This window comes from Cryptomeria japonica, chromosome 7 (assembly GCF_030272615.1).
Source record: "Cryptomeria japonica chromosome 7, Sugi_1.0, whole genome shotgun sequence".
NCBI lineage: Eukaryota > Viridiplantae > Streptophyta > Pinopsida > Cupressales > Cupressaceae > Cryptomeria > Cryptomeria japonica.
Genome location: NC_081411.1, coordinates 746,865,097 through 746,889,153, shown reverse-complemented (window position 1 = coordinate 746,889,153; position 24,057 = coordinate 746,865,097).

The window sequence follows — 24,057 nt, the reverse complement described above, 5'->3', positions numbered from 1 at the left end:
GAGGAAAGAGGAGAGATAGAAATAGCTCTAGATGAAGCTCAAGAGATAAAGATAGAGGCAACTCTAGTTGAGGAAGTTCTCCAATAGGTAGCTCAAGATGATTACATAGCCAAGAGGGAGGAACTAGCTCCTAGTCCAGCATCAGAGCCAAGAAGAGGAATAGTAGCTCGAGTTAGAGGAATGATAAAAGAATTTTAGATTGTAATTATAGTTAATAGGAATGATAAGTTTATTTTCTTTTATTGAAAAAAATGTCAAATGTAAGATAAAAATGGAGTATATTGGAATAGTTCCACTTGTTCACAAAGGGTTTGTTATGAAACACACCAAGCAAGATGAGAAGAAATAGATAGAGCATACTCTTTTCCCTTGGTATTAAACACAATGTCTTGAGTGTTGGACAAGTGATCCAAATAAGTTGGAAAGTGTTGATGGAGAAGGGCGAATGTTTTTCATCTCAGTCCATAGTTGTTGCACCTCCTAGGCATGGAAAATATATAGTAGTATAACAACAATCAATCTTCAAGACTACCATTCAAGATCCCTTCATACTTTGACATCTAAGGTATGGAAATCAAGGCTATATTGGTTTAAGTCTTTTGTCCAAGAAGGGTATGGTTAGAAGTTTCCCAACCATTGTAGATCCTAGTGGTAGATGTGAAGCTTGCATTTTAGGCAGGCAAATGTTGGGATCCAAGAACACTGAGAAGGGGGGTGGGGGGGGGGAGGGGCGGGGTGAATCAGTATTTTGCCAGTAACACAAGATTTTATCCTTTTATACCATACACATATAAACCGGTAAACATATAAATATATAACTTGAAGCAAATAAACTATCCACATAAATGAACACTATAACACATAGAATTTGTACGTGGAAAACCTCAAAGAGGAAAAACCACGGTGGGATTTGTGACCCACAATATCAGTTCACTGGCCATATGAAAGGATATTACATATAATGGGGGCATGCACATGTAGGAAGGAAAAATGCCTAGAGCATACTGCTCATCGCTAAAGAATCTCACTAACTACAAGCTTCTTGCTGAATTAAAACAATAAAATTAAACTAAAAAATGCATTTGCTATCCCAAATAGAGTTCCGGTTCTAGCTCTGCTCTGTACCGGTTCATAAACCCTGACCACTACTACCGGTATCTCTTCTCCTCCAAGAATTCTTTCAAAGCTATCTACAGATCATCGCATGATATAACACTTGCATACAAATGATCTACATACATATACTTCGCATTATATAGTTCTGCTATATTCTCCTATGTCACATCCTATGTCATATCCTATTACATATATCAAAATGACCTAGCAGACTGACCTATATACCCATTACAAATAGTATGCCTTATGTCGGCTTACAATGCATTGGAAAAGATATTAAATGTTGGTATTGACAGTAATTACAAAATGATTTACTAAATATATCTCCCTTGATGTCGGCTTCCTTCAAGTACTGTTGTCGGTGCCGGTGTCGCCCTGAATGCTCCAAAGCTGGTGTCTGCCGGTATATGCCTCCTAATGCCGATATATGACTTCCATCTAATCTTGTTGCCATCAATGACAACAAAATGAATCCGATGAGTATCAATTACCAACAACAACATATGCATCCCTTTCAACCAAGCAACTCTAGAAGGGCAAGGGCACCATTGGAGTTGGTGCATGTTGATTTGTGTGGCTCTATGCAAACCATTTCTATGGTGAAGAGTTGGTATTTTATGAACTTCATAGATAATTACAACCATAAGACACATGTGAGTCTATTTCTTTACAACATAAAAGTGAAGCATTTGAGAAGTTTAAGGTGTTTAAGGCCTAGGTTGAGAAGGAAAATAAACACTTCATCAAGGTCTTAAGGTCAAATAGAGGAGGAGAGTATAGATCTAAGAAATTTGTAAATTTTTGCAAGCATCATGACATCAAGGAGGAGTTAACAACTAGATATACTTAGAAGCAAAGTGGAGTGGCTTATAGGAAGAATTGAGCCATCAGAGAAATGTCAAGAAATATGTTGAAAGCCAAGAGACTCCCAAATAAGAAGAGACTCCCAAATAAGTGTTGGGGTAAGACTATATAAACAACATCTTATTTGATAAATAGAAGTCCCACAAAGGTTGTTCATGAGGAGATTCCACTAGAGGCATAAACAAAATGCAAGTGGATGGTAGAGCAATTGAGAGTATATGGCTGGGTGGCTTATGCATTTGTGTGAAGAGAGAAGACGCATAGATTAGATGACAAGGGGAAGAAGTGTATCTTCATCGGCTATAGTGAAGTGTCTAAAGCATATAGGTTGTATAACTGAGTGACTAAGAAAAGAGTGATCAGTAGAGATGTTGAGTTCATAGAAAATGAGTCATGAGATGACTTGGTGGACACCTCTTTGGGTATTTCAGTTACAGTGCCTATTGATGATGAAAAAGGGTATGTAGAAGAAAAATATTATGTTACAACAAATATAGATCCAAACAATCAACTCCAAAGAGCTCTAGATTCACATAGGATGCCAGACAGCTCCGGACATAGACATGTAGTTAAACAAATTCAATTTTGTATGCAACAAGTTTGTTGAGCTCTGGGCAGAACAGAGGAATGTTTGTGCAAGCGTTGAGTGAAGGGAGTGCAATGCAGTAACAGGCAGCTCCAGACATAAGAAGAAGTCATTGTATAGCTCTAGATGAGCAAAGGAACATGGACTTCTGAGGAACTCCATATCAACTATGATTGGGTGCAGCTCTAGATCACAACAAATAAATTATTTGTATTAAATATTGTAATCTGAGTTTAAAATCAGTTTGTAAATATTATTTTGTGATTCATAGAAAATAAAAAATTGTCTTCAGGTCTGTTTGTTTGTTTGTAGTATGTGCATGGTCAATTGATTGGCAAACAAAGCAGCAGCTTTGTGCATTGGTTTGTGTTTTATTTATATTTTAAATTTAACAAGTGTTTGTTTTATCTTAGGCAATCTAATGGCCATGGTCTTTTATATATTGCCATTTTAGAGTATTTTGGTCAGTGACTCACATTTTGGGATATTTTTACCCACAATGAAATTTCTTCCTTTCTTTATCTACAGTTTGTTTTATCTCTCTTTAATTTGTATTATTGTTTTAAACTATTTTTGTGCTAATAAGTTAGTTATTATTACTCTAGAAATTTATTTTATTTTAAATTTCATAAAATATTATTTAGATTACTTGTGGCCATTCTGTCTTGCGCATTTAGATGTATATGAAAAGGAATAATTATACCTTCCACAACCTTTCCCTAAAAGAAAGTACCCTCAGTGGTCCAGATTCAATGTATCTTTTCTTTACTGTTTGACCGATGTACAATATCTGGATTCTGTACAGAAATATGGTCCAAGTTCAATGCATCTAATCTTCTGGTCTGTGTAGCTTTCCTCTTATTTAGATGCATACTACGATGGAAACTGATCATGTGTGTTCTAATCCGTCTGAGTTCCTCCAGATGCTTCAAGAGAAATGGGTTATATTTTATCCCATGAAATATAAGCTTTTATACTGAAGATGTTCAGAGAACTCTGCAGTCACCGAATGCTTGTTCATTATGAATGAGATTTATTGTATCCCTTCTTCGTTGAAAGTTAAAAGAATACAGTCTTTTCTATTCTTAGAAACAGTTATATATGTTTTTATTATTAGAAGTGATTAAGATATGTAAAACAGTCTAGTTCCTGTTTTGGTATTCCAAACTGGATTGGAACGGTTCATATTGAGTAACCAAATGTAATATGGGAATTACATTATAATGGTTGTGTTGTTTCGTTTATATTAATTACTCTTTTCATTGCATGTCATTTGTCAGCAGTTTAAAAATTGGTATATGGTTTTCAAATGATGTATAAAATTAAATTTAGAGATAGCGGAGGAAGGATTTCATATATCTAAACCGGCAAATAGGCAGGTTGTAGAGCATGCCTGTGATTGTTACCCTTTAATGTTACATAAACAAAGTTATTCAGAATTAAAATAGATTATAATAGAGAATTTATCAGGTGATTATTAATAGATTTATGAGAATGTTAAAGTTTATAAAAAGTTTATTACATATCAATTTTTATTAAGTTAGAAAATACAGATACAATAAGGTATAAAGGATGGTTTTGAGTACAAAACCTAAATAAGCCTTGACACTGAATTTTTTTTAATAATAAACATTTATCCTCCAAATCGAAAAGAACTAATCTAATTATTTAATTATAAACACCCAAGTAATTGTATCAAACAGCTATTGTCACGGAATAAATCACATTTTCATTAATAAATTAGGTTAGATAAAAGAGCTAGGGGGTTTTAGTTGTTAAATTTGATTCTTAGTTAAAGTTTAATGTTAGATTTGAGATACGTGAATTGAAAAAAATTAACAACTAAATCATTTAAAATTGTCTATGAACTTAGGTCATATTTATGTTTAATTTACACCTATAGATTTGTCATCTATTTTTTAGAAATGAATTTTGAATACATATTTGACCCTATTGTCTTTAAATGTTTTGGATTTTTAAATAAAGATATCCATCTTGTTGTTTGGATCTAATGATAAAAAGTAGTGATGTTGACAATCAAAATCCAAGAATGAAAGTGTTCTTGGTGGCCATAATGATTCTAGGTGATTAACACATGAGATTTGGTGTAAATGGAATGTAGAAATTAATCTAGTGGAGAACTAGGGTTATACCATTTGTTGATGGAAGACCAAATATGGGAAGAGACAAAATGATTTATGAACAATTATTTGAGGTAGGTAGATGAAGAGGGTTATCTTAAAGATGCATCCATTAGTGATGTCCTTTAATACATGACTTATGTTCATACTTTAAATGATTCATCTAAAGAAATGATGAAAAATAAATGACTAGACTATGGTTAGATGAAACCCATATAGAATTATAAATTTAAACAAGAGAGTTGAATTAATTCTACAAAAATATCATGGTTCATATCTTCCCCCAACGAATTTGATTATAAGATGTCAATTGATAGTATTAAAGGTAACTTGAATGTTTATAGGTTTATATTCTATTTGTAAGGTTCAATTTGAGAATTTAGGTAAAAGTGGGTGGTCAATTAGTCAAAATTATGTGCTAGAACCAAATACTTAGACACACAAGAAATGTAAAAAATGTAGGGTATGTGTTTTTAACCATTACAACTTTCCTAGCTTTGGTGTGCAAGTGAATATACATTAGCAAGGTTTCTGAATTATAAAAGTACTAGAAAAATAAAAGTAAAAAATAAAAATAAATGGAGACATAACCCAAATTCAATTTTTTAACCACATATCTACATAGATGTAATTGATAACAATATGTTATAATGATTTTGTGTGCACCCCTTGAGGCTTGAACACAAATCAATATGAATAATAAATTGGATCTAAAATTGATCATAATAACAACATAATTATTCTATGAAAAATAAACATCATCATTTATAAAAGTACTAGAAAAATAAAAATAAATGAAGACATAACCCAAATTCAACTTTTTAACTACACATCTACATAGATGTGATTGATAACAATATGTTATTATGATTTTGTGTGTACCCTTGAGGTTTCACACGAATCAATAAGAATGATAAATTGAATCTAAAACGAATCATAATAACAAGATAATTTATAGACATCACCAAGATAATACTCGTGATTTGGAATTCACAACTAGAGATGCAACAACATTTCACCACGGGGATGCCACATATTTCTGATATTCAAACCAATCAGGTATCACAATAGGCTGCTTATGTGCAAGTAAGTTACGCACACATGACAACTCATACGCAAATAACCCAAAATTTGTTATTGGGGCCTTCTATCATGACTACTCATCGAGCCAAACACAATGCGCCGATGTAGCAAATGTTACAAGAGTACTATGCCACAATTGCAAGAGTAATATGAAAATGTATCAAAAGCAAGTACCTCGAAGACAGTCATTTATGAACACCAAAACCCGTTTGGTGCCACCATATATCAGCAGAGGGGACATGTAGGGATGAATGATTGAACCTTCAAAACCTTTACAATCTAATGTGATAAGACAACAAATTAAAAAATTGCAACGACAAGTTGAGGCTTTGAAAACTAAAAACACTAAGATGTTTTATACACAACAAGATTTATGTCCTAATTCAAATTTGATAAGAGTTTGTACATGCCTCCCTTCTCTAAGCATTTTGAAGCACCAAATTTTGACAAGTATAAGAGAAGGAGAAATCCTAAAGGTCACATTCACGCCTTTTATGTGTTATGCACATAAGTCAATTATGATGATATGTATCTTATGCACCTCTTTCCCCAAAGTCTTGTGGGACAAGCCATAGATTGGTACGCTCGTTTGCTTGGTAACATAAAATCATGGAATTAGTTGGCTGAAAAATTCATTCGTCACTATGCTTTTAATATTGATAAAACATTATCGTGTCAGATCTATGTGAGAACAAATAAAAACCTGGCGAACCTTTGGTCAACTTCTTGCAAAGATGGCAAAGTCTAGTTAGCCAATGTTCTCTTGACATTCCTGAAGAGCAACAAGTTAATTTTTTTATTCCAAATTTGGTTCCAGAAATGATGTATGAGCTGGAGCTTAAAAGTCCCAGTACAACTAAAAATATCATTGATCTAAATCTAAAGGGGATAAACATTGAGAATGCTCGTGTCAAAAGGGACAAGAACAAGTTTTGGTCTTGGAATAAAAATGTTGCCAATGATGGAGTTGTAGATAAAAGGATGAAGAGTAACAACAAAGCAAAGATCATTGTCAAAGGGCCAACTTTTCAAAACACTCAGACCCCTAACGAACCTCAACAACCAAATTATACAACCAATACAATCAAACAACAAGGTCAACAACGTAGGCCTTTTAGATCAAGAGATGCACCTCCCTGATAATTTACACCATTGGGGGGTTAACTCATAATGTTGGTTCCCACTTTTTCGTACATCCTGATTTTTTCTGAAATTGTACATATTTTAGAAAGTATAAAGATTTAAGCTTTAAGAGGTCCTATTTGAAGTAATTAATTGAAGAGAATTAGATCAAAGGCTCTTAGATCAAAATTTCTTGGATCGAACCTCTCTACTTATAAATCATTCTAGCAATGGAGTCTCCTTTGCATCTATCAAATGCTAATTAAAAACCAATTTTACATTAGCTTTTGGGGGTCAAATGAATTCATTTAGAAGTTTTATTTTATTAAGTATTTAGCCCTTATTATAAGCTTTCAAAATAGTATAATTTTTAATATATTTAATTTCATTAATATATTTTTATTTTATTTCTTATGAATGTAGGTATTTCACTGATAATGAACTTCTTTGTTCCATGCTTATGGAAAAATAGTAAACATTACCCAAAAAATTATGAAAAGTATTTACTCACTAGACATTGAAGTCCTCTTTCCAACAAAAAAAAACAAAAAATGATTTTCGTTACATATACAAGAAGTTATGTAATATCAAATGGGCATATGCCAAAATTACAGTTAACTCGACTTCAAATCTTAATAAAATATGAAATATTGAAGATAATGTTACAAAAATAATTGAAAACACTAGATATGGATGTTACAAAATCAAATTCGAAAGAATCACATTCATATCTATTATATAAAAAAAATTATGCTATACAGAGTGAGTATTAGTCTTTAAAAATGTTATTTTTTGAAAAAAACTAGTTTTCGAGGGAGATAGAAAAATGGAATAAAATTGATTTCAAAAATTATCAAAAAAATATTTTTAGAATCTACATACAAAATGACACAAATCACTAGTTCACATCATCTACAAATTCCTTATGGTTTAGAAGTAATAGGTGTCTAAATTTGAAGTTTTCTTTGAAAATGAATATTGCAGTGTCAAAGTTGGCAAAAAAGTGTAACCCACTATTGTGGGTTCACCCTGCCAAGAGAACCTATTGAGTCGGTATTGAAGAAATTAATTCAAGAAAATTTTATCAAGTTGCCAAAGATAAAATAGGACGCACCAATGAAACCAAATTGGTGGAATGACAATGCTTATTGTGAGTATCATCATTCTAAAGGGAATAAAACTGCCTCATGTTTTCAATTAAAACACATTATCCAAGACTTGCTTGATCAGGCTGTAGTTGAAGTCGGTCCTCCTATTGGAACTTCTAGCACTAATCACGCTATTTTTAAAACTCCCTTACATGACCATGACAAGGGAAAAACTTCCTCTTCAAATTCAAACCCAAAAGGCAACACCAATTATCCAGCGCATCCCATTATTAAAATATCAATTGCAGCTTGCACGCATCAGACAACCATGTTTCAACCATAAGGATAAAAGAGCAAGATGACCCATGTGTAGTGGCCACCCATAGATCCAATCTTGTATTGAAAGGAGCCCCTCCTAACCCTCCCTAGCTAGTGACAAAATGTCAATATAACCTCCTCAACCATCTTGGGAAAATGCCCCCACAAATCTCAATCCTCTAATTGTTGAGAATGTCTCCCATGCACATAGATGTCCTAGATAAATCTTTGAAAGAGTCTACTATCCCCATTGATATCAATGTTGACCAGTTTCAGGCCAAGATAGGACATCTTGCCACATCTCAACACATTTCCTTTATAGATGATGACATCCCTCATAATAAACCGCACCATAATGATCCCTTGCAGCAAGAAGTGTTTGTTCATGATTGAAAATCAGATGAATATTGATAGATGGTGGAGCAGGCTTAAATATTTGTACTTTGAGAGTCATCATCGCTCTTAGTTTTGTTGAAAGTGATATAGATCCTTCTAAGAGGATCACAATAAAAGCTTATGATGATGTTGAAAGTCTTTCCAAGGGAGTGGTCAATTTCAAATACATGCATATTTATGAGTGTTAAATACTTCCATATTTAATATGATTTTAATATTCATGTGCATCATAAATCATGGGAATAATATAATAGAAAAAATTTCATACCAAAGATAATTCTCATTTATTTTCATGCACATTTTGATGAAATGTCTTGATACATGTTCATATCAAGAAATGATACATCATTGTACACATTTCTTGGCTCATTCTGATAGGCTATGCCCATTCTTGTACACACATATTTCACTGTATATTTTTTTTATTTGAGATTTATTACACCCATACACCTTCCCAAATATACTTGTTAGTTACTCAAATATGTTTGTTTGCCCACATAGGGTCATTTTTTTTATGTTTTTCAAGTCAGCAACATAGTGTTGGAGATTTGAGTTAAGTTGTCATTGATGCCAAAGTTGGTGTCCTAGATGGAGTCTATTTTAGATCAAGTGACCACAAGTATATTTGAGTCATTTTTGATGTTTCAGAATCAAATGTAATCATTTGGGAGGACTATGATAGTCTAGAGTCTAAGTTGGCCGAATTATGCAAAAGTTGTCATATTGTCAATTTGTTGTCATGACAATTTTACACTTTTTCTAAGTTGTGATTTTCCAACGGTCAGTTCAGTTTGAAAAACAATTGGATGAGGTTGTGGTCATTTGGGAAACACCTTTAAGGCCCCAAATACTAAAGAATGTAAGCTGGTTGAGTTGGATGTTTTGAAAAGGAAATTGAAGCATCAAGAACTATTGGAAAACTCAAAAAACCGTCTAATTTCTATTGATCGCATATTGAAGGTGGATTGGTAACAATTCTCATGGAATAGATCCTGTAACTAGATTTTTTTACATTTGTTTTTCTTTCAGTGTGAAGTCTTGAAGTGATTGCTGCCCCATTTTATAAGCAAATCTCTACTAGGTAGCCTAAAACCCTTAAACCCCTAGGGTTTGACTGCAATAATGGGTTTTGGCCTATCAATCCTTAACTAAACACTCTACCATTATAGGAGATGATAGGCCATTGTATCATATATCAATACCAAAATCCATTAAGAGGATACAACAAGGTGAAGAGGATGAAGAACTAACCCTAGGTCTGGCATCTCTATGTGACATACCGGTTTAATGAGTGCATTGCATGAGAATTGAGTGATAGAGCACTGGAAAGGGTTTGAATGTGATAGAAGATTACTTTGGAGGTTTACATTACATTTCATGGTCAATGATGGTCAACCACTAGGAGAACCAAACTATTTTGTGAAAGGCGTTTAGTCAAATAGGTCTGAAAGCCCTATTAGGTCTGTTAGTGCAGCACTGATTGGAAAATCTACAAGTTGATCCGGTATAAGAAACTGAGATATTGTTTAGAACTCCCAAAAGGGTATCTGAAAAAATAATTTGTTTGGAAAGATTCTCAGGGTGTCAAAATTTATCACCTAATTCCCTCAAAAGGAGGCCTAATAGCAACCGGTTTAGGTTTGTGGGTGAATGAGTCAAGATTGATGTTCTAGTGGACCTAAACCATGAAATCCCATTTCATTTGTGTTCAGATATTGTGATAAAACCCATGCAAGGATTTTTATATTGAATTAGTCAAGTGGGCCATTCAAACCCTTAAGCCTAGTAGTAGACCACTAGTGTATGCAAGGGTGTGTGTAGTCACACAAGAACTTGAGAAGTGTTAGTTGACTATGAGTGGACATATTGGAGCCTTGGGGTTTTCCAAGGTGTTGTTTGGTGTCATTGAACCACTGCTTGACTTGGTGTTTTGTAAGGATCTTTGGAAACAAGGATTATTGGTTGAGTTTGTGAACCTTAGAGATTGGTTGGTTCAAGGTCACCCTCCTTCCAGTCTATTGCCTCCTCATCATATTGGTATCAGAGCAGGATTTTTGAAGATCACTTGGGTGGTGTGGTCTTAGTGTATGTTAGAGGAAGAGATTGAAATAGGGGATGACATAATTCCTCGTAAGAGTATGTCACAAGATGTGGTGAAGAAGTTGATTGAAGAGATGCTTGAGTCCAAGCTTGAAGAATTGAAAAAGACTAAGGATAAGAATATGGAAGTGACATTGATGAAGAAGGGGATAAAGAAGATGGGGAATCCTTTAAGAGGCTAGAGGAGATACCTGCAGATCAAAGGGCATTTGTAGATGCCTTGAGGTCAATCAATAGGGACACCATTGATGGGTTGCCTATATATAGTGGAAGTATGGAAGCAGAAGAGTTGATAGAATGGATTGAGGCATTGATCAGTCATTTTGAGTTCAAAGAAATCCTTGAAGATAAGAGGGTTAAGTTGGAAAAAGAAAGGTTGAAGGGTTCTTCTCTTACATGGTGGAGCTATGTACAAGGAAAGAGAGTTAGGGAGGGAAAAAGTATGATAACCTCATAGGAAAGGATGAAAGCAAAAGTCAAGGCACAATTCATGGCCATTGACTATGAAGTGTAGATGTATAGAAAATTGCAGAACCTCAGACAGAGAGACCTTGATGTGAATGCATATATGGAGGAGTTTCATTAACTCAGTCTTAGATCAAAGAGACAAGAAGAGGAGTCAAAGAAAGTGGCCAGGTACTTGAATGGCCTAAGGATGAACATCCAAGATGAGATTAACATCTTGGCACAAGAGACAGTGAACAAGTGTTTCCAATTGGCCCTAAGGGAAGAAGAGAAACTAAAGCAAAGAAGTGAGTAGAGTAATATAGGTAAAGGAGGGAGAAATTTCAGAGGCAGAGGTAGTTTTGGAGGAAGAAGTCCCGGGAAAAGGTCTAGTTGTGAGTCGAGCCAAGGAGAGAAAGTTGGGGACTCAAGTAGAAGAGGAGGCTACCATGGGACAAAACCTAATGGAAGAGGTGGGACAAATGCATCAGGGAGAGGATCCAAGTTCTCCAATATGAGATGATATAACTGCAATCAGATGGGGCACCTAACCTACAACTATCCAGAGAAGGCCTCAACTTCTCATGGTGGTGAGAGGAGAACCGCTTTGACTCAAGAAGATGTAAGGAGTGTGACATCTCCTAAAGCGAATTTTACATCAGATATGGGAGAGAACATGATGATCATGGGGACACTGCTCAAGGAACCAGTGAAGGCTGAACCACCCCAAAGGAATGCTTTGTTTAGAATCAACTACAAGATTAAGGTAAGGTTTGTAAAGTTGTCATAGATTCAGGATCTACTGATAACATTGTATCTTTGGAAGTAGTAAACAAGTTGAACTTGGAGAGAATACCCCATAGTTGTCCATATAGATTTAGTTGTTTGAACAAAGGGCAATGCATACTCATCAATGAACAAGCATGGGTAGATTTCAGTATTGGGGGATATAAGGATACAATTTTGTGTGACATCTTTCCAATGGATGCTTGCCATCTTTTCTTGGTAGACCATGGTGGTTTGATATAAAGGCTCATCATGATGGAGAAAATAATGCTTACTCCTTCCAAAAGGATGGTGTGACCTTTAGGATACAGTCAGTGGTAGAAGAGGATCCACAACATGTAGGATCTAGAATGATGATGGTAGGAGAAAAAGAATTCCTTGATACACTAAAGGAGAAAGGTGGAGTAGGTTTTTCTTTGATTGTGAATCCCAAGGAAGAAATGAAGAGGGGTCTGGGTGAGATTGGACCTAAGGAGGTCAAGGATTTGCTAGACTAGTATAGAGGAGTAGTTGGGGAAGATATACCTGATTCCATGCCACCTATCAGAGATATTAGTCATCAAATTGACCTCATATCGGGAGCAGTACTTCCCAACAAGGTAGCATATAAAATGACCCCACAGTAGAATGAAGAGATAGCTAGGAAATTTCAAGAGCTCCTAGATAAAGGGTTGATAAGAAAGAGCCTTAGCCCATGTGCAGTGCCTACTGTGTTAGCCCCAAAGAAGGATGGGAAATGGCAGCTTTGCACTAATTATAGGGATATCAATAGGATAACCATCAGATATAGGTTTCCTATTCCAACCTGATATAAGACCTAATGGATTATTTATGGGGAGCTACATTTTTCTCTAAAATTGACCTCAAGAGTGGGTACCATCAGATAAGGATAAGGGAGGCAGATGAATGGAAGACTGCATTTAAAACCAATAAAGGGTTGTATGAGTGCCTTGTGATGCCTTTTGGCCTTTCAAATGCTCCTAGAACCTTTATGAGACTAATGAATGAAGTGTTGCAGGAGTTTATAGGGAAATTTGTGGTAGTCGACCTTGATGACATATTGGTGTTTAGTAAGAGCAAGGAGGAGCACTTGAAACACTTGGAGATAGTCTTGAAGCGGCTGCAGGAGAAAAAGTTGATGATAAATTTAGAAAAAGTGTGACTTCATGAAGAAGGAATCGGTGTATGTAGGTTTTGTCATCTCTTAGGATGATTTGAAGATGGATTCTTCTAAGGTAGAGGCTATTCTGAACTGGCCTACACCTAAGACAGTCAGAGAGGTAAGATGTTTTCATGGTTTGGCAACATTTTGTAGGAAATTCATTAGAAATTATAGTGATATTTGTGTAGCTATGTTAGAAACCATCAAGGGTGGTGGTAAGGTGAAGTTTGTGTGGACCAAAGAAGAAATTAAGAGTTTTGAGTGTTTAAAACAAAAATTTGCCAAATACCCAGTTCTAGTATTGCTTGATTTCAGTTAGATTTTCACCATTGAATGTGATGCAAGTGGTCTAGCTATAGGAGCAATATTGAGGCAAGAGGGGAGACCGGTGACCTTTTTAAGTGAAAAACTAAATGAGGCAAAGAGGAAGTATTCCTCATATGATTTAGAGTTGTATGCTATGGTACACACTCTAAAAATGTGGAGGCATTACTTGCTTCGACCTAACGAGTTTATTGTGTATACTGACAATCATGTTGTTAGATTTTTGAATGGATAGGAGAAACTCAGTCATAGACATATGAAATGGGTTGAAAGTCTTCAATAATACACCTTCATCATCAAGAACAAGAAAGGGGTAGCCAATGAGGTTGCAAATGCTCTAAGTAGGAGGGTGTTGATAGTACAAGATGTATATTTGTAAAGTATGTGTGTTGAAGAACTCAAAGGATTGTATGAAGAGGACCAAGATTTCAAGGAAATATATAAGGTATGTTCTGAGTTTGCAAATACTTTTCTTGGAGAATTTTCCAACCACACCTTGCAGGATGGCCTTTTGTTCAAAGGGTATAAGTTATTTATCCCTAGATGTTCAATGAGGGATAATGTAGTAAAGGAGAAACATAGTGGTGGTTTAGGAGGTCACTTTAGAAGAAATAGGAATTTGGACCTAGTTAGGAGATTTAAATTTTGGCCAAAGATGAAGATTGATATCAGAAATTTTGTGAAGATTTGTACTATGTGTCAGAGAGCAAAGGGGGTCTCAACCAATGCAAGACTATACCAACCTTTGCCTATACTGAGTAGACCATGGGAAAGTTTGAGTATGGACTTTGTAATGGGGTTACCCAAGACAAAGATAGGTCATGACAATGTGTTTGTTGTATTAGATAGGTTCAGTAAGATGGCTCACTTTATTCCTTGTAAAACCATAAATGATGCTAGCTATATTGCGGGATTGTTTTTCAAATAAATTGTTAGAATCCATGGGTTGCCTTTGAGTATTGTATTTGACCGGGAAACAAGTTTGTAGGGTATTTTTGGAGAACCTTGTTGGAAAGTTTGGGTACAAATTTGTCTTTTAGCTCAGCCTATCACCCTCAGACCCATGACCAAACTAAAGTTGTGAATAGGTCATTGGGAAATCTTCTTAGATGTTTTACAAAGGATCATGGAAGTAGTTGTGATGTGGTGAGACCTCGGATAGAGTGTGCCTTTAATGATTCAATAAACAAGAGTACAGGTCTGATTGCTTTTGAGATTGTGTATGGTAGTCATCCAAGAGGAGTCTTTGAATTGAGAGATGTCTAGGAGTTGGACAAGAGGAGTGGACATGCTAATGAATTTGCAGAGGCTATGAAAGAGGTGAATCACCAAGTCAGAGATACCCTGCAATAGAACAATCAAAAGGCTAAAGAAAGAGTGGATCAGAGAAGGAGAGATGTGCATTATAAAGTAGGTGACATGGTAATGGTTCATCTTAGCAAGGACATGTTGTCCAAGGGAAGCCATAGTAAGTTAATGATGAGAAGGATTGGACCTTGTAAAATTTTGGCTAAATATAGTCCTAATGCTTACAAAATTGAGCTCCCTAATGATATTGCTATTTCACCTAGCTTTAATGTTTATGATTTAACATTGTATAGGATTCCTACTGCAGGAGAATGTGGAGGTGAATCTATTAAGGAAAGTGAAGAATGGATAAAACACTTACCACCTAAGGAATCACCTAAGATGGAGTGCATTTTGGATAGCAGGGAAGCCAAGAAAACAAGGCACAAGACCTATTTTGAGAACTTAGTTGAATGGAAGGGCCTTCTTGACTCAGAAGCTACTTGGATCTTGGACAAAGATATCAAATAGCAAGGTGGTGATTTGCAGCAGTTAGTCTCTAAGTGGACTTGAGACAAATTTCAACCAGGGAGTATGGTGCAAGAGTACCTAACTATGAAGGCATGAGCCAGGAAAAATATGTTTTTATATTACTTAGAAGCAATGTAATATTAGTTCTCATATTAGTTCTGCTATTCTTTTTTTTTGCGGAAAGATAGTGGATCTCTTGGTAACTCTTTGTATCATTCCCTACAATAGTGAACCGTAGTTTTGAAAGTCCATGTATTTTTCCCTAAGGCAGTGCCCCTTAGTTTGGAAAGTCCATCAGGTGCATGATGCTTCTTGGCAGTGAGCCTAAAACATTACAATCAAATTTATTTATAATGTGAGCTTTATTCCCACTGTAGGTTTTCCCTATTGGGTTCTCCATGTAAATTTGGTGTTCATGTGTTGATGGTTGATGCTTTTTAGTATTGTTGTTAAGTATTTCTTATAATTTGATTAATCAGTTTCAAAGAGATCTAGACTAATTCACCCTCAGGTCTCAGTCCTACAGTGGGTTCAACACATAGTTGTCAAGTCAACCCTTCACTTTTAAATATTACAATTCCAATTTGGCAAACTATCCCCCTTTATTTTAATTCCCTATGCTAAGTAAATGTTTTACAAAATTCAATGTTGTGTTCTAGAATTTAAATGCATTCATTAGCATTGATTTATCAACTCTCATTGCCCTACTATCCTCTCTCATCCTAGAATGCTAAATAAATAATTAATAGAGAACATTTTGATTGAGTGTACTAAAAGGAGTAATTTGCATGTACATTTCTCTAAGCTAGTCGACTACCTTCAATATTTTACACATGTTTTTGGTTGTTGGCCAATGAGAACATGTCACATTGAAAAGTAACATCATTATTTCAAAGGTATTTCTAGATATTCTAAATGATTAGATAGCAAAGAATAGTTGAATAAACAAATGTTAATCAAGCAAGTATCATAGTTGTAACATACATTACATGAAGCCAGAACTAGACATTGATAAAATTTTCATGATTGTGCACTTGACTGAAACATGCAAACATGATCTTAAATAGAACATAGATTTAGTGTAGGATATATGACAATTCATTAATAAAGAGATCACATTAATAAATTGAAACAAATAATCAAGATCTAGATTATTTATCAAAGATACACACATCAATTAATAGGCTAAATATATTTATTTCCATAATTTAGATTTTAGATTTACACTCATCCACATCTGTCACTTATCAAATCTATATTTATCTTTTCTTATTTGTGTGCATCTTATCAATTTATCTTAGAATTATATTATAAATAATTAATACACTTGGAGCATAATAACATAACTCTCTAAATGCCATATTATAAAGTTCCATTCTAGAGAATTTTGGAAGCACAAAACCATTTTTAAAAAAAATTAGGAACCTTAAACTTCTCTATCAAACTGTAGCTTAAGATGTGGTCAGGATCATCCATCTATGCTAAAAGTGGAGTCAACCCATAACTTCTATTTAACACAAGATGGTAACTTCTTTATAAATTTATTTCCAAATGAACCACTTTTGCTAATGCATAAAGATTCCTTTCAAAACTTGTGAATTAGCGAAAGAGCACCAGTAGTTGAGCATGTACCAATTGTTGTGAGGGTTGTTGATACTTTTTGATCCAATAATAGTACAAATAAAAACTAATGTTTGAAACATAAAATATCATTTTTTGTGTGTATATGCACCAATAGTTGTGAATTTAAAGTTGTTATTGTTAGGAAATGTACCAATAGTTGAGAAAAATAACCAATCATGTGATGCCACATCAGCTGCACAAGTATTGGGGCCTCTTTTGTACATCTATTGGTCTCACTTTTTTTTGGGCTATTTTGGACACCTTGGCAAAAAGCATGCTGATGTGGCACCATACTTGATGATGTGGCCTTGAAACCCTAGTTATAAGTAGGGGAATTTCCAAGTAAGCTATTGTAAAAAATTAGGAGTGATTTGAAATTTCCATGTAGGATTTTGAGAAGCGCAAAGTTAGGGTGCACGACTACTGGGTCCTCTCCCCTAGCAAAAGCAAATATTGAAAAGATATGTTAAAGGAAAGTAGCCATGATATCTTTGGAATCTGTCTATGTATAAGATCATAACAAAAAAATTGTTTTTAATAGATAAATATTGTTGATTGAAATTATGATATTTTAAAAACTTTATATGGATGTGAAAGAGTGCATTGGAGAACCTTATAGTACAAAGAATATCTAGTGAACTTGATAGATTAAAAATGGTCTAAATTCAATGTATCGAATCTTTGTACTCTTTTTGTCCACAAGATTTTACATCTTGTGTAGACCTATATAAAAAACTAGACTATCCTTCTAGTAAAGCATAGAAAGAAGTAGGAAGGAACCTGATCACTATGTATGAAAAGTTACTGTGAAATTTGTATAGGAAGGAACCAAATAATCTCTCTAGCATAGGCAATAGTTCATATGTCCATATTTTGACTCTCCTCTTTGGTATACTAACAACTGCTACATTCTTGTCAATTTTTTTTTTACTTCACTCCTTGTCCTGTCTAATAATATGTCTCATTAACTTGTGACAAAGTTTTTATCAAATTCAAAATATCTAACCAATCTAGGATAATGATTCTCCTTCATTAGTTTCTCCCTCATGAACCTAGAGGCATGCATACATATCCTTTATATAACAATCCACTTTGTATGAAACAATCCATCCACAATGTCCTATTCATTCTTGTCAGACAAGTTCCTATTTCTCCTACGTCTTTAAAGTCTAAATCATCCTTATACAGCCCCATGACATCAAAACAACCTAGTTCAACCTTCATCTCCATCAACAATTCTACTCTCTTATCAAGACATCTACTACCTTTATTGAGAAATGCTTGAGAACACAACTATATTCATCTAAGGATTCTATTGATCTTGGTTTAGTTGTTAATACACTATAAAGCATGTTAATCCATGTAAAGGACAAATTCCTAGGGAGTAGATAATGTTTTCATTTTCTAATGCCTACAATATAGAATATAACTCTTGACCATAAATGAAATACTTCTTAGAATAATTAGTAATTTTACTGAAATAAACTATGGGCAAGCCCTCTTTGATGAACCACTCATGCTTATCCCACTTCTATCACAATCTGCTTCAAATACTTTATAAAATTTTACAAAGCCAGGAAAACTCTATCTAGAGTTCCAATATGAATAAGTTTTGTATATTGTTTATCACACTAGATATATTAAGCCACTTGGGTTTCATAAAAAAATTCTTTAGACTATTTCTATACTACACCATCAAGACCTTTATGATCTCACAAATAAATTTTATAAAAATTTAAAAGGGAGTAGCCTAGTATCTGCATATATTACACCTCCTACTTCTTTCGTTGGAATTGTATCCCCTTCAGTTGCCCAAATATAACAGTCTACTTTTCTTCCTTCATCTACTTCTATGATATATACTTGGAAAATTACTCTTTTTTGGGGCAACCTTTTGTTCCCCATCAAGACCTCATTAGCTTTATTGGTGATTTTCATTCCTCCAACTTTCTCTATAGCACAAAGATGAAAGACACCCATTCTATGCATATTGTCCCTTTATGTTTTTTCTTTCCTTTAGTGGTTCTTTTTGTTTGCTAACCTCCCTCCTTTGTAGCAAAGGAGAACAAATCTATTGGAGAAAGAAACCCTCCCATACATTGATTGTTCCTCATCATCTAGTGTAGGTTCATATCCTTCGTATACCCCTTTGATAGAAAGAGGAAAACCACCTATGGTGAAAGTCCAAGCTCATGAACCCCAATCATTTCATTCTTTAGTTTCTCAAGACATTCCTTATATGTAATAGACAAGGAAAATCTAGTAATGAGACCAAATGCATCCTCTACCTCAGGTACAATAACTCAATTTGAGATGCAACATCATCGAAATCAAATTGTAAGAGAGAAAAATTATCATAAATCTGCTATGACTAGAAGGAGTCAACTACTTTGGAGATGCTCAATATTGAGTGCCCTCATCCTACGAAATTTACCCCTAATCTCACCCCTAAAGTGTGCAAGAGTAAGTGCACCAATATGGGGGACCAAAAAGGGGCCTTAAGATGCCACTTTTTTTCTGTAAATCAATAAAGTCTTATCTTTGACGAGAAAATGAAGATGATTATGCTCAAAATTTAAAGATGCAACAAGTACAAGAGTTGTAACTTTATCTAAATGTACTTCCTAAGCAACTAATTATTTTTGAAAATGGTATAGATTAAGTGTTTCGGAAAGGGGAATCACACAAAGTGGTCCTATTTCACTCAAACAAACATAACATAGCATCTAGTGTTCTCACCCTAAAATGTTAACTTTTCTTTATAATTTCAAAAATCACCTCAATGAGAAACTAGCTAACAACATGTAGTTTATGTTGGATTTTTCTAATTTTTTAATGACTATATATATATGACATTAGAACATGCTCACATGGTAAGGATCATCAAAAGAGAGGGTTAACATTTGCATAAACAAATTAATTAATTAGACCAATTATAAAGTTGAGCATCATCAAAAGTTCAAAATAATGAATGTTAAAAGCTCACTAAAACATCTAATTAGCTAATAGAATAAAAATAAATGTGTAGGAGCGAGTGTTACAAAAATGACAAAGAGCCAGCCTTTCTCTACACATTACCTCTTTTCCACTGACAATAGACCAACTATCAAATTAAGCATCATCAAAATCACTATTATGAAGGTTAAAGGCTCACTTGAACATCTAATTAGCTAATAGAATAAAAATCAATGAGTAACAATAGGCACTACAAGAAGGACCTATAACCTTACATAAAACAACGTGTTCTAATGCTCTTTCATGCCATATCAACAATGTATTCCTCCCTCCCATATACCCACGTGTATTTTTGGCTATTGATAAAGAGATCACATATAGTATCTAGAATACTAAAAAGTAATAATAAATAAATAGAAGTCACATTTTACAAGAAAAAATAATCAAAATTTAAAATATTTATTAATAAAAGAATTTTTGAGATTTTTCTTATAATGTGTTGTTTAAGTAGTGGTGTTGTAATCACTAAGATTTAAACAATTGCTGAACCATTATATTTGAAAGTCTTGTGTCTTTGTGTTAAAAAATTCACTAGACATAATAATAGAAATCTCTAAATAGAATAACACAGAGTTCAATTATAGATAATTTTGAAAGTATAAAATAAAATAATCTATTTTTTCTTTTAATAAATAGGAACTTAAAAAATTCTCTCTCAAAAGTTAGCTTAAGATGTGATCTAGATCATTTATCTATCCTAAAAATGGAATGGGCCCATTACTTCTATTTAAGACAAGATGGTTAACTTTTTAACGAATTTAGTCCTGATGAACTACTTTGCCTAATGCATAAAACATTCCTCTGTAAATTTATGAATTAACGAAAGCAATGATCGACAGGATATGTTAAAGGCAAACAACCACAATATGTTTGGAATCTGTATATGTGAAAGCAAGGTTGAATGTCAAAGCGAAAGAACATTCGGTACGATATTTTGAACTTTATATGGATGTCATGAATAAGTGTGCATTGCAGAATCTTACACTACAAAGGATATACTTTGCCTTATTTCATATTTGCCTACATTTGATGAACTTTACATAAAAAATGGTCCAAGTTCAATGCATCTGATCCTTTTACTCCTGTTTGTCCACTAGATTTTACATCCTGTGTAGATCTATATAACAAACTAGACTATCCTTCTTGTAAGGCATAGAAAGAAGTATGTTCATGTTCTGCTCTCTCTGAGTTCCTCCAACTGCTTCAAGAAAGAAATCCTGTATTCTTTGAAGAAATAATTCATTTGCTGAAGAGTTTGGAGGAACTCTGGGAGTCACTGAACATTTTCTCATCATGAATGAGATTTATGGCATTCTCCTCTTTATTGAAAGATTTGATGTTCTAGAGTTATATCATAGTAATTACCATGCTAAAATAAACGATTACAATATGTTTGTCATTAAGCCATTTAGTTGAAACAGACAGTGTGTAGAAGTCACTTCTTATCTTTCTATGTAACATGGAAATTTTTGTTACCTAAGAAGCGATTACAATTTTTTCCTGTGCATTTCGTTTGTTATTAGTGATTTTTTTTTTAATTTGGTTATATTATGAATAGTTTACCGACTGAAATTTGTATAATTAACTTTGTAATTTATGCAGGTGAAGCCAGGTAAGAGGCAGTTTAAATGGTGGATGTAACTAAATCTTTTTTCGTAGTTTACCGTGTTTTATTTGTATCTCTAGTTATGGTTTCATCTTAATGTATATTGCTACATTAGTAGGCAAATTCTAATTTTATGTTGTCTTTCCTCTTTTTGGGGATCCATTTTTTTTTCCCTTTAAAATTATGTTCTACCTTTGCTTTGTGCTTTCCGTTCTCCCAGGTCTGAAACTTCTAATCTATATGCCCTCCATATTATAAGGGAGCGATTCTCATTGCAGTAATTTGTGGAAACTGATATTCAGTCTATTATCTTTTCTTTTTTATAATATAAATAAATTATAATAGATGTTTGGTACATTCTAAAAGCTGAGATGTCATTCTCATAGTTTGTCGATTAAAAATAAATTAAAAATTATAATTGTTTTTTATTAATAAGAAAATTTTAATATACAAACAAATTCTATTTGTAACAACAAATCCTATTGCAACATTTGTGATATGACTGATCTTTTTGTTGAGATTTTTTTTAAAGTCTATCAATCACTACAAATTAAATCTTTACTTCATTATGTCCCTACCCAACCAATCAATCATAAAATATGTGCTGATGTCATCCCAGAGTCTATCTAGCACAGGCAATAGCTCATATGTCTATATTTTGACTCCCCTCTTTGCATACTAACAACCACTACATCACTGTTGAATTTTATTTTAATTCACTCCTCATCCCTTCTAATAATACCTCTCATAAACATGCGATAAAGTTTTTACCAAATCTGAAATGTCTAACCAATCTAGGATAATGATTTTCCTCCATTAGTTTCTCCATCATCAACCTTGAGGTATGCATAGTTATCCTTTCAATAACAATCCACTTTGCATGAAGCTGTCTGTCCACAATGTACTATCCATTTTGGTCAAACAAGTGCATGTTTCTCCTACATCTTTAAAGTCTAAATCATCCTTATACATTCCCATGACATCAAAACGACCTATTTCAGCCCTCATCTCCATCAACGATGCTAATCTCCTATCAAGACATCTACTACCTTGCTTGAAAAATGCTTGAGAACAAAAGTATATCCATGTGGGAATTCCATTGATCTTGTTTAGTTGTTAATAAACTACAAAGCATGGTGATCCATGTAAAGGATGAATTCCTAGGGAGTAGATAATGTTTTTTTGTCTAATGCCTACAATATATCATAGAACTCTTGGCTATAAATGAAATACTTCTTCTTGGAAACATTAATATTTTTACAAAAGCATTCTGTCCACAATGTGCTATCCATTCTGGTCAGACAAGTGCATGTTTCTCCTACATCTTTAAAGTCTAAACCATCCTTATACATTCCCATGACATCAAAAAAACCTAGTTCAGCCCTCACCTCCATCAACAATGCTATTCTCCTATCAAGACATCTAGTACCTTGCTTGAAAAATGCTTGTGAACAAAAGTATATCCATGTGGGAATTCCAACGATCTTGGTTTAGTTGTTAATAAACTACGAAGCATGGTGATCCATGTAAAGGACAAATTCCTAGGGAGTAGATAATATTTTTTTATCTAATGCCTACAATATAGCATAGAACTCTTGGCCATAAATGAAATACTTCTTCTTGGAAACATTAATATTTTTACTAAAATAAACTATGGATAAGCCCTCTTGGATGCACCACTCATGATTATCCCACATCCATCACAATCCACTTGAAATACTTTATAAAATTTTGCAAAGCTAGCAAAAGCTCTTCAAAGACATTCTTCTCTAAGATCTCAAAACTATAATATGCTGATATAATCCACTTACACTCTATTTTACCACTTCTTGTAGTGTTTATAGGTGTGCATGTATCACATGGATATTTCAAGCCTCATGTACACTCCTAATTGCAACTCATTCCACTATGGATGTTACTTTTTCTAGTTCCATTTCTCTCCCCTTAATTGAGAAAAAAAACCTCAAATAAACCAATTTCTTCGTCATAAAACCATATTACTTCAAGTAGTAACTTCTCCTTCTTGAGCGTCTTTTGTTGTCGATGTGTCTGGGGCTTGTCCCCTATTTTGCTTAGCATTTTGGTCTGCTTGGCTGCTGACCTTGGTCTGTAATACTTTGGGTTTCAGGTCCTTGCAAAACCTGTTTATCTTTATCAAAGACTTGTCCTTCTTGAACCTTTACAAAATGCACATAATATGAATTTAGTTTTCTTTTTTATTCCTAATAAAAAATAGAATATCATCAATAGAATTTTTTTTTTTTTTTCTTAAGAATGATTTGAACACTTTGTTTAATAACCACCTAGATGTGATAGGTGCATTTGTCAATTTGAAGGCCATCATTATAGACCCTCCTTGATTTTAAAAGTGCTTCTTAATTCAGCACTATATCTTATCCTAATTTTATGGTATCCACTTTTCAATTAATTTTATTAAAATACTCACCCTTTCACAAGTAGTCCAT